Raw genomic sequence first — 12,780 nt, forward strand, 5'->3', positions numbered from 1 at the left:
TCTCTACACTAACTTGGGTTGGTGGCAAAGCAGTAACCACTCGGGCAACATCTCTGACAATGTCAGGATACAGAGGAATCGCTTGTTGCACTGTTATTTTTGATGAACGGTCAAATTTCTCAATTTCTTTTAGTGCACATGAAAAATTCTGCTGAAATGTACTGGCTGTGTTCTTTGATGGGGATGACTCTTCTATGCGGGAACGCTTTGCACGGTCCTTGTGATCCAAATATTTTTCTAAATTAAATTCTTCATCAGTTGATGAGGGTGAAGATGTGGCAGGACGACCAAATTCTTCTTGTTCCTCCTGACTGTTCTGCAACCCTTTCATCCTTACTGCTATTTCAAACAGAGCTTCTTTTCCTTTAGTTAGCTGTTGATCATCTAGAAGAATCCGATGCATTGGGTCTACCTAAACAGCTGCCAAAAGAATGTTATTTTGTAATAGTAGCTCTTCTCTCCGTTTCATTGATGTAGCAATGCCACTTGCAATTAACCCTCCTCTTTGGGACAGGCGAAACATCAGGTTCTTCCACTCCTTTAAGAAAATACCTGGAGTTAAGTCCTCTGCTTGTAATTTTTTAGTCACTGTAAATGGGTGCTCTAGCAATTTTTCCAGCTCAGTCACCTGATGCCACTGACTTTCATTTAGCGTCAGTTGAGGGTTAGCCATGTCTACAAGAAAGGTTTTCAGTTCAACCAAGCGCTGAATCATTAAGTAAGTACTGCCCCATCGTGTGGCTTGATCAATAATTGCCCTTTTTCCAGCACGTCTCTTCAAAATTGAGTCAACTTTAGGGGTTCTGGCAACAGTAGCCAATTTTCTCACCTTGCCAATCAGTGCAGCAGCATGTCCTTCTTGCAGACAGTCTCTTATAGCCAGCTGTAGCGTATGCACAACACAGCGCATGTGATGAATGAAAGAACGTATTGACACAGTTTCAACAAGATCATCTAAACTATCATGTTGCTGTTCATGTGAAGCAACTTCAATTTGCTCCTCAGTTACAATACTGTGTTCCTCTATTTCAAACATTTCTGTGTCTGTGGACCCAGAATGTTCTTCTAGCTGCTGGTCACCATCATTACTCTCATTCCTGGATCAGTAGTGGGCAGAGACCTCAACTTCGACTCATATGCCAGCAAGGTGGAGGTGGGGTACTGCTATGGGCTGGTTTTATTAAAGATTAGCTATTTGGACTTTTTTTTGGTTGAAAACTCAATGTCAACTTCCAAACCTACTGCCAGATTTTAGAAGCTGTGCTGCAGGAAAAGACTGCATCTTCCCAGAAAAACATGATTTTCATGCAGAACAATGCACAATCGCATGCAAAAATAATAAATAACTAATAATAATGAATAAAAAAACAAAAGTTGAAAAAAATAATGTATTCATTATTATTTATGTATTACATATATACATATATATATTTTTAGCTATGTATTTGTTATGTATGTTTTTTATTTATTGTTAATTCTTTTTTACACTTTTACTTTCAATAATTCCAATATTGTTTAGGATCCCATTTGTTATATTTACTTCATGGTCTATAGTCTATATTGGTCTATTATCACCATCATTTACCTATCTTCTTCCATGCACACAAAGTACGTTTATTATTAGGGGTAGTCATCATCCATTCATTTAATGCCTTCCTTGGATACTCGGTGCTAAAGATTTTTCTAAGCCCTTGCATATATCGGAGCAGCCACACTCATTCATTCATCCTTGACATGCTGTTGTTCTTAATAGTGCAATAACGCTCCTGCTACTCGTTGAGGTTCCTCGTCACCTCGTGTCGAAGTGCGCATGCTTGACCTTAACTCCTGGGTTCCTGCTCATGTAGCACAGCACAGCGGGACTCCGGCGCATGCTGGACGTACTTTGCACATCGCTACAATGGTGTCTGGGCCTGGCTTGCGTCTCGCTGCCCCGAAACAGAAAGAGGACATTACACCATCCCATGAGCCGACATGCTATGCGCCACACACGCGACTTGAATGCTTATTGATTTCAGCTGGAATTGCGGTTCTGGCCTCATTCTATTGGTCATTACACAATACTTTAATCCACAGCACTTTCTCCCCTTTACACACGTCACCTGCGGAAGCAGGGTAAAACACACATGTTGGGGCTCTGGGTTTGTCCTGTCTGATCGTGATCCTGCCCATTTCTCTGTAACCTGTTTCTGAGCCAGTCCTATCTCTACAAAGTCCTGAGTCTGATCTGCATTGTCCGCACCTACAGTGCTGGCCAAAAGTATTGGCACCCCTGCAATTCTGTCAGATAATACTCAGTTTATTCCTGAAAATGATTGCAATCACAAATTCTTTGGTATTATTCTCATCATTTAATTTGTCTTCAATGAAAAAAACACAAAAAGAATTGCCCTAAAGCCAAATTCGATATAATTCCACACCAAACCTAAAAAAGGGGGTAGACAAAAGTATTGGCACCCTTTGAAAAATCATGTGATGCTTCTCTAATTCGTGTAATTAACAGCACCTGTAACTTACCTGTGGCACCTAACTGGTGTTGGCTATAACTAAATCACACTTGCAGCCAGTTAACATGGATTAAAGTTGACTCAACCTCTGTCCTGTGTCCTTGTGTACCACATTGAGCATGGAGAAAAGAAAGAAGACCAAAGAACTGTCTGAGGACTTGAGAAACCAAATTGTGAGGAAGCATGAGCAATCTCAAGGCTACAAGTCCATCTCCAAAGACCTGAATGTTCCTGTGTCTTCCGTGCGCAGTGTCATCAAGAAGTTTAAAGCCCATGGCACTGTGGCTAACCTCCCTAGATGTGGACGGAAAAGAAAAATTGATAAGAGATTTCAACGCAAGATTGTGCGGATGGTGGATAAAGAACCTCGACTAACATCCAAACAAGTTCAAGCTGCCCTGCAGTCCGAGGGTACAACAGTGTCAACCCGTACTATCCGTCGACGTCTGAAGGAAAAGGGACTGTATGGTAGGATACCCAGGAAGACCCCACTTCTTACCCCGATACATAAAAAAGCCAGGCTGGAGTTTGCCAAAACGTACCTGAGAAAGCCTAAAACGTTTTGGAAGAATGTTCTCTGGTCAGATGAGACAAAAGTAGAGCTTTTTGGGAAAAAGCATCAACATAGAGTGTACAGGAAAAAAAAGAGGCATTCAAAGAAAAGAACACGGTCCCTACAGTCAAACATGGCGGAGGTTCCCTGATGTTTTGGAGTTGCTTTGCTGCCTCTGTCACTGGACTGCTTGACCGTGTGCATGGCATTATGAAGTCTGAAGACTACCAACAAATTTTGCAGTATAATGTAGGGCCCAGTGTGAGAAAGCTGGGTCTCCCTCAGAGGTCATGGGTCTTCCAGCAGGACAATGACCCAAAACACACTTCCAAAAGCACTATAAAATGGTTTTAGAGAAAGCACTAGAGACTTCTAAGGTGGCCAGCAATGAGTCCAGACCTAAATCCCATAGAACACCTGAGGAGAGATCTCAAAATGGCAGTTTGGAGAAGGCACCCTTCAAATATCAGGGACCTGGAGCAGTTTGCCAAAGAAGAATGGTCTACAATTCCAGCAGAGCATTGTAAGAAACTCATTGATGGTTACCGGAAGCGGTTGTTCGCAGTTATTTTGGCTAAAGGTTGTGCAACCAAGTATTAGGCTGAGGGTGCCAATACTTTTGTCTGGCCCATTTTTGGAGTTTTGTGTGAAATGATCAATGATTTGATTTTTGCTTCATTCTCTTTTGTGTTTTTTCCTTGCAAGCAAATTAAATGAAGAGAATAATACCAAAGAATTTGTGATTGCAACCATTTTCAATAAGAAACTGAGTATTATCTGACAGAATTGCAGGGGTGCCAATACTTTTGGCCAGCACTGTATACCGCTACCCTCACCAATTCAGTCTGAACCTGCACCTGTGACCCTGCTTGTGTTTCTTAACCTATCCTGTCCATTCCTGATCCAGAACCTGTTCTGTCTACCAGCCGAGCAGTCCAGATCCTGAACCTGTACTGTCTAACCAGCCACACGTCTTCCTATTTACCAGTTCCTTGCCGGTTCTGCTTCCCTGACCCTTTGGGGGACAGTTGCTGCGGCTCCGGGGTCTGCCCCACCGTCAGGGATTCTAGTGAAGAACCAAGTGGTCACTTAGTTATGCCTCTCCAGACTCTCCCCGGACTGTGGCATAGTAGTTCCACAACCACGTGCGTAACTCCCTACACTTTTCCCTATCTACCTAATCTCTAAATGTATTTTCTTACTGTACATCCTGTGACGTTTTGTTTGAGAAGAGTCTTTCCCCCGGATGATGATTTGTTTGAGGGCGGTACTAGAAGCTGTTGGGCGATGCTGGTATTACTCACTGCTTCTACATTATCTCCGCCCCCTGATGACGTCTTCGTTCACAGAAGCGACAGTTGAGATAGAAGCACTCACATCTCCCATGGCATCCATACCCATGATTCAGGACTTCTTCAGAGGGGGCAGCGATGCAAGAAACTAGTGAGTAATTGCAGCACTGTCCCCTGTGACATCCTGTTCCAGACAGGCAATGGACTCTGAGGGGAGTGAGTGCAGTCCAAGCCTTCTGTGACTTCACGTTTGAGACTCCTCAAATGAAACGTCACAGGAAGTACAGTAAAAAGCACATTTAGAGATTAGCTAGATATGGAAAAGTGTATTTGTGTAATAAAACTCATTACAAAAGTGGTTAGGGTGTAAGGATAGATATTTAGAAAATACATTTTAGGTGCCCAACCACCCCTTTGAGGCTACGAAGTCCCTGATTTTCCCAATTTATGTCCTTATACAAAGTAAGGCCAATCTTGAATCACTATTTTCATTCAGACAGTCTGAGGAGGGTATCGCAAACAAGGGATTGCACTGACTACTTCTCACATGATTGTGAAAAAGAACTTTGATCTTTATATCTCTCTCAAATCTGATCTGCAGTCCACTATTTTAGAATGATCTTCATGACGAAGATTTTGTATCTCTTCAGAAGCATTGCTGTAAACATTCCAAGGACTCGAATCTCTAAATTCCAAGCTCTATTCATCAAAGTGTTTTCGGCCAAAACTTTTTGAAAAGGCTCATAAAAATTTTTTGCAAATTGATGTTGCGAAAAAAAATTGCGATTTTTTTATTTATTTTTTTTCTCTTATGGCAAAAATGTTATTCCAGTTTTTATAAGATGTGCAAAATTTATTAAGTGGGTCTTAATAAATTTGTGCGAAACGCCAGTCGTACTGATTCTGGGCCCAAGATTTGCACAAAAAGGGATGTTTTTTTCTAATAATTTATGTCTGATGGGAGCCCCTCACGTTATGGTCTATGCTAAGCCTGCAATTTTAGACTTGACTAAAGGTTGGTGTATTTCAAATATGACACATACCTTATTTTTCAGATTATAAGACACACTTTCTTTCCTCAAAATTTGCAGGGGAAATGGGAGTGCGTCTTATAATCTGAATGTAGCTTACCGGCTGAGGTGGAGCAGGGACCCAGGGTCATTGCTGCAGGAAACTGGGGGCGTTTGGAGGAGTGCGGCGATGCTGTTGTTCCCAGGCTGGTAGGAGGGGGTGTTGGGCAGTGGAGGGGTTCGCCGACATTTTGAGAAAGCCTGGAGCCCCCACACTTTCCATGATTTTGAATGCAGTGGACTTTGGGAAAATGGTCGCCGAAGGCGGCGCATGGCAGATCGACATCTTGGTGCTGAGATATCAATCTACGCATGTGCCACCTTCACAAAATGTCAGCAGAGCCCCCGCACTACTGAACACCCTCTCCTACCAGCCTGGGGCCCACAGCATCGCCCCACTCCTGCCTCCAGCTACCGTAAAAACAGACTATAAGACGCACCATCATTTTATTTAAAAAAAATTTTTCCTATTTTCTTCTTCAAAATTTGTGGTACGTTTTATAATCCAGTGTTTCTAATAATCCGCAAAATACGGTAGGTGGTAACAGATTTAAAATTAGTTTGCTAAGCTTTGTTCTGCTAGATGAACTCTTGATACAGAAGATATGAAAGCATCCTCTTTTGCTTCAATTCTCCAACCATGTCTGCTATCATCACCGTTTGGAAACACTGGATGATTAAAAACATGTCCATTTATCTGAGATTTCCGTTAAATCATATTCCTTATCTAAATATGTCATCATGAGTTATTGACTCTAGCAGACGTGTGGAAGTTCCTCTCCTTTATCATTTGATGAGATTGTTAAAGGGCACCTGACAGCTGATACATGCTGCCCGTGGACCGGGCAGCATGTATCAGACACTAGCTGCACGACTTCAGCCATTCATGTGCAACTGTGAAACACTGCAGAGTTTCAGAGAAATACATAGTTTAATAGTCGCCGTGGACTGCGGCCATGGACACGTCTCTCCCTCTGCAGGGAGAGACCTCTCATTCTAGGGCAAGGTGTTGGCGAGAAGCCACCAGGGACCCTCCCGTCTGACTAGTCTCTTGTATGACAGTACCCGGTAGCTTTCCAACTATGTTTTTATCTGAAACACTATGGCATTTCAGAGTTAGACTTATATGGCTGGAATCATGCAGCCAGGGTTTGATACATGGTGCCCTTTGATCGGGCAGAATGTATCAGCTGTTAAGTTCCCTTTCGTCTCTTCAACATGGATAGTTTTTACCAATATCTGCAGATTAGACACTTTATCTTCCGTTTTCCCTTACTCTTGTAATTCTTCTTTCTTTCCCTTTCAAAACTTTTCTCTTAATACAAAAGTCCTCAATTATTTACAAGTTGTTAAATGCCCCCCTGGATGATCAGAAACTCCCTTATATGGTCAAATGGAAGGAGGGTTCATCCTTTCCATTTACATGAACGCAGTGTCATTGAGCTCTAGTTGGGTCTCAAAAAACAACTACATGTATTAGTCCTATAGAACAGGGGTGAAGAAACCTCCATTTGGATATTCATACCATCCTTCGGGGACCGTACAAATTGTATGCTAACTCCACCCACAAATTAAGCCTTAACGCTGGCACTGGTGTCAGGACGTAATCAGCATTACGTAGTGAAAGCGTTCAGTAGTGAAAGCTGCATTGCATGTGCTCACAGAGTAAGAAGAAACTAAGGGGCATCAAAACTAAGCTGCCAACCCACGCACTGTAGTCCCCAGAAATCTGCTTGGCGGCAGGAAAAAAGGCCATCTAGGGCTGTAAATGGCCCTTGGCCCTGAGATTCTCCACCCTTGCTATAGAGATGCTATTTGACACTTGGAAGACTAGCCAACTGTTCTCAAGGTTTTTTCCTTTCTGTTGGAAAGGCTGTTTCCAACCAGGAATCTAAGCCATGCTTGGTGGTTTTGTCCAATAGTGAGTGGAATTCGGACTAATATTTTAAAACCTCTTTCTATGGTTACTAAAACTGACATCCAGGCACATCCAGGTTTAGCAGATCTGAATATTGTCGTTGAAGATATCCCACTTAAAATAAACTCATTTTCATCATGAAACTGGCAATTGAAATTGAAAAATATGGTCCCTGTGGTCATCCTAGTCTTTGGCTACTTCTTCTATTGAGTCTTAGGCTATGTTCACACACGTTGTGTTTTTTTCAATCAAAAATATGCAGCAAAACTGATCTCTGGCAGGAAGTCTGCCTAAAAAATGCTTGTTTTGCTGCTTTTTTTCAGGGGTTTTTCAGCATTTTTTTCACTGTCCTTCTGTCTCTATTCATGCATGTACATAAAATTCTGTGAAAAAAAGAACCCCTTTCTATTTTGCCATCAAAAATGCTGAAAAAATGTACCTGCGTTTTTTGGTGCGTTTTTTCAACGGGTTTTTTTTACCACTCATTACTTCCTATGGGTGAAAAAACGCTGAAAGAAGTGACATGCTCTATTTTCCAAAAACCCAACCAAGGCAGAAAATACGCAGCAAAAAAACACAAGTTGTGTGAACAGAGAATTCTGGTTTCTCATAGACTTTGCTGGTACTTCAAAACGCAACTGAAAATTTGCATAAAAATCTGCCACAAAATTCGCTGAAAAACACAACGTGTGTGAACATAGTCTTAGTCTTTTGTTTGCTATTTTCTTTACCTCCTCACCCCTACCTACTCCCCCTCCAAATCTTTATTCTTCATCCCTTCCTCCTTCTTTCCCCATCTTGCACATCTTAAGTTTATTTCTTCTTTCTTCCTCTTCTCTTATTTTACTCATACTTGACAGGCTGACATATGATGGCATTTTCCATATCACATTATATGATATATACTACATTTTATATATGCTGGCCTGTGTGCTAGCAGATGTTTTCTTGTAACTGCTTGTTCTTGCAATTCTGTGTTATCTTGCTATACTTTTCATAAATAATGATAAAAATCTATTGCAGAAAAGCTGCCATTTTCTGAGACCTGTCCATCAATGGAGCTCTGGGGGTCTTGCTTTTTTGCATCCCGAGCTGCTGTTTTTTTATACTAATTTTTAACTTTTTTATTTTTGAAGGGAACAAAGGACTGATTATAAACTTTTGTATAATTGGATTTTTTATGTTTTATGAACAAAGTTTTTATTTTATTTTTACTTTACTTTACTTTTTAGTCACCTTAAAGGGAACATGTTACCAGTAGTGATGAGCGAGCATGCTCGTTACTCGAGATTTACGAGCATGGTCAAGCGTTTTCCGAGTATTTTCAGCGTGCTCGGGTGTTATATTTGACTCACTCCGTGCACATGATTTGCAACTGTTTGACAGCTTTAATTCATGTGAGGAATGCCTGTTTCTTAGGCATTCCTCACATGTATTAAAGCTGTCAAACAATCGCAAATCATGCGCACAGAGAGACTTAAACATAACACCCGAGCACGCTGAAAATACTCGGCGAGCACTCGAGCACTCGAGCATGCTCGATGAAAGGGTTAACAGAACATACTCATATATATACACATAATATTATCTGTGTTAAATTACCAGACTTGTAAAGACTTGATTGCAAGAGTCAAGAGTATTTATTAATTGAAACCTCTTTATTTTTCCATCAACAGTTCGTGTAATCTAAAAGAAGAAAAGCCAATAAAAACAATGCCGGCCTTCCACATTTTATATAAGAATTTTATCACAGGCTGTGATTCTTAGTTCACGACCGGCTGCCCTACTGTAAGTGGGAATATAGAATGTTATATATGTGTGTGTGTGTGTGTGTGTGTGTGTTTTATACTGTTTGTAGTAACTATTTCTAATATATATTTGTACATACGTATATGTTTGTGTGTGTGTATATATCTTCACTGATTCACTCATAAAGAAAATCTTGATTGGCTCTGTTCTGCACTGTATCCTGCAACCTACCTGATTGACAGGTCTCTCCTGTGTGTACATAGGGAGAGTCCTCTCAATTCCCTGGTGCATCACTGTGATAAGCTGGCTGAGAGAGTCACTGGCATTCGTGCTGCCAGGCTCTGATTCGTGCTGCCCATGATTTACTCAGCACAAATTAGTTGACAGGTTCCCTTTAATGATTCCCATGCAGTCTACATACTTTATACAGCAGCTACTATGTTCATCCACTGTTATTTAATGAGGTGTTGTCAAGTTCTTAAATTGCTTTAATTACTTTTTAATGACAGCATGAAAATAATCAAGTTTGTCTTTGCCTTGTTTTTCCTATCTGCTGTCATTCTGCTATTAGAGATTTTATATTTTATAGCGTACCAGTAAAATCTGCTTGTGTCAAGAAACCCATTGCCAAAACTTTATCTTACGACTATTTTTTTTTTAAATCAAACGTTTTTTATTAATTTTTATAGGGCTCGGGGTATAGACATTACTGGGCGGGCTGGGAGCCTTCCCCAGTGATGTCCATACCCCCAGCCCTACTCAGTGATATTTATGCCCCCCAGCGTTATCTATGACCCCAGCTCACCCCATTGATGTATATGCCTCCCAGCCCTCCTCAGTGATGTCTATGCCCCCAGGGATGTCTGTGCCCCCTAGCCCTCCACATTGATGTATATGCACACCAGCTGTCCCTACTGATGTATATGCTTCTCAGCCCTCCCCAGTGATTTTAATGAAGAGGAGATTCTAATGTAATACAGCACTTTGTTTTGCAACTTTCAGAGTCTCTCTCTACTCCCTTGTAGCTTTTTATTTTTGTAAATCACTTTCTCAACTAACCTATTAATTTATTTTCTATAGACCATGCACAGCCCTGTGTGGATGATGGGAATGTGATACACTTTATTAAAAATCACATTCTTAATTTTTCTCAGTCATGTAGTAACAGTTATTCAAACCTCACGTTATGTAAAGGCAATTTTATTTAGTTGACATGATCAAATGGTATATACCGTATATACGCAAGTCTAAGCTGACTTTTTCAGAACATTTTTTATGTTGAAAAAGCCCCCATCGGCTTATACGTTATATACTCAGGTATAGTATATACGTTCCGATGGTGGTGGGGAGGTTGCGGCAGCAGAAGAGCACTGCACAGGCAGTAGCCGCTGCTGCAGCTACCACGTGTGCCCGCTGCTAAAAGAAAATTAATACTCACTCTTCTCCATGCTCATGTGAGTGGAGAGGACTGAATATTAATTTTCTTTAATAGCGCGCACTGTCAGCAGCGCCGCAGCTTCTGCTGCGGCTCAGCTATCCTCTGTGCCCACTATTAGAGAGAATGAATATTCACTCCTCTCCACTCCCATGGGCACACACAGGATTGTTGCTGACAGTATGCGCTGTTAAAGAAAGTGGATATTCACTCCTCTCCACGCCCATAGTCCTGGTGTGAAGAGGAGTGAATATCCCCACAGCTCACATTGGCATCTGAGGGCGCATGGCAGTGACATCATGCGATGCTCAAGTGCTGAGATGAACTAGTGGCAGAACAGGATACAGCGCTGGAGCAGAGGGGAGGAAGGAAGGTGAGTAAAAGTGTTTATTTTTTTCTTGTGTGCGGTGATGGGGGGGGCATGTATACCAGGATAGGGGGCCATGCATACCACGATTGGGGATGAGGGTTGCCATACATAGCAGGATTGGTGATAAGGTGACCATGCATACCCGGATTGGGGATGAGGGGACCATTCATACCAGAATTGGGTATGAGGGGACCATGCTTACCAGGATTGGTGATGACGGGAGCCATGCATACCAGGATTAGATGAGAGGGCCATATATACCAGGATTGGGGGACCATGCATATGAGGATTGGGGATGAGGGGGCCATACCTACCAGGATTGGGGATGAGGGACTCATGCATACCAGGATTAGGGTGAGGAACCCATGCATTCCAGGATTAGGGATGAGGGACCCACGCATACCAGGATTGGGGATGAGGGGCCCACGCATGCCAGGATTGGGGATGAGGGGCCCATGCATGCCAGGATTGGGGATGAGGGGCCCATGCATACCAGGATTGGGGATGAGGGACCCATGCATACAAGGATTGGGGATGAGGGGCAATGCTTGCCAGGAAGGGGAAATTTACCAGTAGTTGCTGCATTTCCCACCCCTGGCTTATACTCGAGTCAATACTTTTTCCTATTTTTTGTGGTAAAATTAGGTGCCTCGGCTTTTATTCGGGTTGGCTTCTACTCTCGTATAATGTAAAAAACATTTAAAAAGACCAAAACGATAATAAGACAAAAACTGACCTAGTCTCTGTAGGACTTGGGTCCAGCCAACTGCCCTGAAACCTCAAACAATGTATAACATGATTGGTGTATAACATGTTTAATAATTATACAAAAAAGATGATTACATACAGATTAGTCAGGGCTCATATACTTGATAAATTTAATGTACTCAAGAATATAGAAAGTGCATAACATTCATATCAAGTGCAATGGGAAGCAAATATGCTTTACGTATACACAGCAGCAAATATGTGAATAAAATCCTATATCAATCCGCAGCATTACTAATGTTAATCTGCAGTTTTGGTATTCAGCACTTATGAGGAGTTTTTAGTACAGAGTAAATTAGCATGAGCTCACTATAAAAGAGTAATACAATACCAGCACCACCAATTAAAAGTGGGTCCATTTAGAGGGGTTGTGCCACCATAAAGAATACAGTAAACCAACCAGAAAAGGTGGAAATAGTTTTGTAATTCATAGTGATTCAAAATTATGCTTCATTCAAAAGTTACCAAGCTTTTATTTTTTGAATGCTGCTCTCTGGTGCCGCCTCATGTTATTCCATTACGTCCTGGTAGTGGGTGATCAGCTGGTTGAATTTGCGCAGTTCCTGTCATAAGAGCTCCCCACCCGCAGCGTGCACAATGTATTCTCTGTCACAAGGCTCAGATTCAGACCCTCCCCCTGCACTCACATCTGATTTCCTGGTGATTCACCCTCTCCCCCTGCACTCACAGCTCATCTCCAGGTGATTCACCCCACCCCCTGCACTCACATCTGATTTCCTGGTGATTCACCCTCTCCCCCTGCACTCACAGCTCATCTCCAGGTGATTCACCCTCTCCCCCTGCACTCACATCTGGTTTCCTGGTGATTCACCCTCTCCCCCTGCACTCACAGCTCATCTCCAGGTGATTCACCCCACCCCCTGCACTCACATCTGATTTCCTGGTGATTCACCCTCTCCCCCTGCACTCACAGCTCATCTCCAGGTGATTCACCCTCTCCCCCTGCACTCACATCTGGTTTCCTGATGATTCACTCTCTCCCCTGCACTCACAACTGATCTCCGGGTGATTCACCCCACCCCCTGCACTCACATCTGGTTTCCTGGTGATTCACCCTCTCCCCCTGCACTCACAACTGATCTCCAGGTGATTCACCC

This window comes from Phyllobates terribilis, unplaced genomic scaffold, assembly GCF_046119375.1.
Source record: "Phyllobates terribilis strain yellow unplaced genomic scaffold, ASM4611937v1 Scaffold_23__1_contigs__length_19252631, whole genome shotgun sequence".
Taxonomy (NCBI): Eukaryota; Metazoa; Chordata; class Amphibia; order Anura; family Dendrobatidae; genus Phyllobates; species Phyllobates terribilis.